Genomic DNA, 4,424 nt, shown 5'->3' on the forward strand with positions numbered 1-4,424 from the left:
CAGCTGCCTGAAATGGTCTGTTCCCCCTCCATTACATGAGAAGAAATAAATTCACCTGCAAGTCTTTAACTGTGTTTATTCCTCTCTTCATTCACAACAAATTCTGTGGATTTGCTGACATTTTATCATTTTTTGCCAGAGTTATAAAGGGAAATCATATATTTTAGCCACCTGATATAATCAGATCCCCCTTTGATGATCTTTATGAAATGTATTATCATTTTAAATGTTTGTCTAACAATTTACAAATATTCCACACAAAAAAAGTTCAAACAAAAGCAGTGGAAATGTCTGCAGCAATGCTACTGCAGACATTTTGAATTGAGAATCGAAAATACATTTCATAAAGATCATCAAAACAGCAGCAGTTTTAACTATTTTGGATTTGAAAATATAAAACAATGTTTTCAAACATAATGTATAAAAAATAACGACAGTTTCAAAATTTACTGGCTTTTTTTCCCATGTTATAGGGGGAATGGATTATATCAGGTGACTAAAATATTTGATTCCCCTCTTATAACTCTGGCAAATAATGATCAAATGTCACCAAATCCAAAAGGTTTGTTGTTGATGAAGAGAGGAATAAACACAGTTAAAGATGGATTAATTTCTTCCCATGTTATGCAGGTGGAACATGTTATTTCAGGCAGCTGAAATCTCTCCTCTCCTCCTCCCATATGTTTGGGAAATAAAGAGCAACTGTTTGCAAATCCTGAAAAATTATCTGTTATAGCATGAAGTAGAAATGTCCTTAATCCAGCAATCTGTCATATTTTACATTAAAACGTAAAATAGAACCCTAGATCCTCCCCTGGCTACAATGATGCTGCGTTTTAAGGTGTACAAAGAAAATGTATTCAAAAGATATTTGAACTCACTTACCCACGATAGAAACAAAGAATTAGATAAGAGCAGGAACAAGCTGGTAGGCCACAACTTGCAGAATAAACTACTTGGTTTATTGTTTCTTTTCAAATCCAACCACTATAATATGAGGGAGATCTGAGTCGCAACAGCTCTGCGCATAAAAGTGATGGACAGACACCGTCTCTGCAAAAACGTGGTTCCCCTCGTCCAGAGCCCGCCCGGAGTAGGAAGAGCCAATCCAGTCTCATGGGAAGCGAACTGAAAGTGAAATTTAAAGGGGTTATGTTTATGAAAGATGAGCTTTTCTGTTTTATTTTTCCCTTCACTTGTTACAGCAGAATATTGCCAGTGATACTGATTTACAAATAAAATAAAACAAGAGCGTTTTCTTGAAAGCATGTGGCTGACAGCAGAGTCTACTCCTTTCTCTGAAAGCAAACAGCTCCTTGTTCGTTTCAACACGCGAATTAAAGAAACGTTTCACTGTCTAAATGTTCTCATCCCATAGAAATCTGTTGTCAACCATATACTTGTAATAGAACATGGAGTGTACGTGTAACCATTAAAGACTATATCCAGATGAAAAATTCCTATTTTTCTGTGTGAAATTTAGTAATTAAATCTATATTTGTGTTTTATATTAACTACTTTCTCTATGTTGTACTATCCTTAATAAACAGTCTTTGTTCTAACATCAGGCTCAGACATCCAAAGTCTCCCAGAAGCTCCGGGAGTCTCCTTGATATAGGTAGTTGTTGAAAATGCCCGCGAGTCGGATAAATTATCCCGGATTTTAGACTTTGTAAGGTGGTGTTTTGTTTTTTTGTTTTTTGTTTTTTACTGCGAGTGAGAGCGGGCAGGCAATACAATAAATTGTGCACCAGATACTCAAGGGCGCCACCAGGGGGTGGCCGAGGGTGGCCACGGCCACCCCACTGGCCCCTCCACTGGCCAGTGTAAACTGTAGTAGCATCGGTTTAGCGTTTCACCCCATTATGCAGCCAGCAGAGCAGCCGCTCTCCTCCTCTCACACTGTAGGCCTCCTGCTCTCCCCCTCCCCTACCCTATATTTTCTTGCGCATGCGCAAATGAGCTACCGGTACAGGTACACACCTCTTGAGCGCTATGAGAACTACGGCCAAGCCCGTGCCCACTTTAACGGTGAGAAAGCGTATAAAACTAACGGTAAGTAAATAAGTCAAATCATTTGTTTGAAAAGGGGGATATGTGAACTGTAACATTATACTGTTAAAGCAGCTTTTAGTGTGTTTTTGACACCAACTCATCCAGCTTACTGGATGAGTTGGTGATTGTGTATGGCTTGTTAATTTACAGACATGAAGAGAAAGTTCACAGAAATCTGTTCTTATTTTAAGAAAATAACTACAGCAGAAGCAGAGATGACAGGGGAGCAACAGATAACCAGTGAGGAGGAGGAGGATGGAGGAGGAGAAGAAGAGAGAGAAGGAGGATGGAGGAGAGAAACAGATCCAGCAGCATGATGAGGACACAGCATTAGTAAAGAACAGTGATGAGGAAAAGCATGAAACAGCAGCAGACCAGGGACAGTCAGCTGCTTTAATGACAGAAGCGGCAGAACTCAGTGAAAGCAGGTGTTCCACCTGTTCCTGGACCACCAGTAATTTTTTGTTTTCAAAATATGAATAAATGTACAACTTATTTTAAATATAAGTAAAACCCAACTATTGACCAACTCAAAATGTTAACTGGTCTACGTCTGTGCAGTGTGCACATTAGATCAGTAGTAGATTAATAATCGCACAATAAGCCAAAAGGTATGAGTAGGTGTTTACTTAGATCTTTATGATAGTTTTCCACAGACAGTTTTGAACCTATGAAACATTTCTAGAGGACCCCCTGCTGCTGGTTGTCAGAGAGCTGATTGGATCAGTCAGATAAGTTTAAGCTGTGCATCCTGTGAAAAGGCAGAGGTTGAATCCTGGAGTAATAACTAAAATATAGGACTAATTTTACAGCAGAATATACTAAAGTAATCTAATGAAGCTGAGGAACAGTGGCGGATCTAGACCAAATGTACCAGGGGGCCAGGATGGGGCCAGCGTGTTTTCATGGGGGCCAGAAAAGCATGAAATAAAAAACAGGGCAATGGATTCAAATATATTAAGAGAGCTGCATGAAAGGAATTTTTTTTTTCCAATTAGGTTCAAGGGTTTAAGCATCTCCCTGAAATGAGTTGGTGGAACTTGGGATGACTGCCATATTGCCAGAATTGATATCTCCATCAACTCTACACATCCAGCATTGGAATATACACATTCTTAAGATTAGGATTTGACACTAGGCTTGAACTTCATCAACTATAGTGTTTACAGTAGATTCTATAGGGCTATCTGTCTCTGCTTTAATCTGTCCACCCCCTCTGTCTAAACTAGACACAGACTCCCAGCGTTCTCATTTTCAGTTTATAAACATCTTTTATGATGACAGCTCACTCCTGAAACTTTGAAGATGATAGACCTTTGTTTTGTGAAGTTGCAATGGGGGTCAGATTAAAGCAGGTGGCCTGCAAGTATATGGTTGACAACAGTTTATGTTTTTCACTTTCAGTACACTGGAATTGAGGTGGAGTGAACCCGGTCAGCTCTTCCTTCTCCGGGCGTGCTCTGGACGAGGGGTAACACATTTTCGCAGGGATACCTACCTTGGCAGTACGGTGGAGCAGTGAAACGAGGGCTATGGCAAGCCGTTTGAACATTTATTCGAAGCACTGTCCTCTCTATTGTTCATTTGTTGATCTCTAAAATAAGATTCTTCCTAGTCAAAACAACATTCCTACTAGCCAGAAATTTACATATAGATATCCTAAATTACATTTTGACAGCAAAAATAAAATTTCAGGCTGCCAAAAATATAATTTTACTAGTAAGATTAAACTTTACAAATTTTAAATGGCCTTTTTGACATTTGTTAGCTTGACTGAATATATATTTCAGAGGTCTCAAATGTATTTCTTCCTAGTCAAAATGAACAATTCAGATATCTAAAATAACATTCTTCCAATCTAAAATAAAAATTTCAGATAGCTGAAATGTAATTCTTAAAAGTACAAATGATGTCACGTATCCCATTCACGTGTATTAGGCTTTAAATTCCAGATATCTAAAATAACATTCTATGTAACATTCTAAAATAAAGATTCTTCCTATCTATAATGAATTCTGATGAGGATGAATTCTAATTTCAGACCTGAATAAAAGGGTTACTGCTTGTCATAATAACTATTTCAGATATGAAAAATAAATGTTATATTCAAGATATCCAGAAATACAATTCTTGACATCTAAAATATTTTTCTACTAGTAGAAATATAATTACAGATATCAACTATTGATATATTACTAGATACATTGGATTTTTTTATTTTTTTAATAATGCCTATCCAAAATGCAGTTTTAGAACACAGTTGCTGGTATTTTGGCCCATTCCTCCATGCAGATCTCCTCTAGAGCAGTGATGTTCTGGAGCTGTCGCTGGGCAACACGGACTTTCAACTCCCTCCAAAGATTTTCTAT

At 37.8% G+C, this 4,424-nt stretch overlaps 1 protein-coding gene across 1 annotated transcript in view; it reads right to left on the reverse strand.

Annotated features, from left to right (window-relative positions):
- The window catches only part of LOC107102861, a 21,513-nt gene extending 20,483 nt beyond the window's left edge, over window positions 1-1,030 (reverse strand). Inside the window, exon 1 of the mRNA XM_015402305.1 lies at window positions 886-1,030. The gene's annotated coding sequence lies outside the window, so the exon portion shown is untranslated. The remainder of the gene's footprint in view (window positions 1-885) is intronic.
- Window positions 1,031-4,424: the final 3,394 nt, after the last annotated feature.

Source organism: Cyprinodon variegatus, unplaced genomic scaffold (assembly GCF_000732505.1).
Source record: "Cyprinodon variegatus isolate N-32 unplaced genomic scaffold, C_variegatus-1.0 Scaffold1333, whole genome shotgun sequence".
Taxonomy (NCBI): Eukaryota; Metazoa; Chordata; class Actinopteri; order Cyprinodontiformes; family Cyprinodontidae; genus Cyprinodon; species Cyprinodon variegatus.